Source organism: Palaemon carinicauda, chromosome 5, assembly GCF_036898095.1.
Source record: "Palaemon carinicauda isolate YSFRI2023 chromosome 5, ASM3689809v2, whole genome shotgun sequence".
Taxonomy (NCBI): Eukaryota; Metazoa; Arthropoda; class Malacostraca; order Decapoda; family Palaemonidae; genus Palaemon; species Palaemon carinicauda.
Genome location: NC_090729.1, coordinates 145,125,831 through 145,126,044, shown reverse-complemented (window position 1 = coordinate 145,126,044; position 214 = coordinate 145,125,831).

Below are 214 nucleotides of genomic sequence, written 5' to 3'. Positions count from 1 at the left end.
CACTTTTGGGGCATCCAGTAATACCTCCATGGGGATATAACATTCGTTATTTCTCTCATCTTATTTTCAGCTAAATTATCCCAATACTGTTGCAATTGATCATAAATAATTTTTTTTTATTGTAGGTAAAAAAAAAAACATTACAAGGAATGGGTTTCCTTCTGGGTAGCAACTCGGTTGTAGCATTCTTTGCCAGTGAATCTACATCCTCATT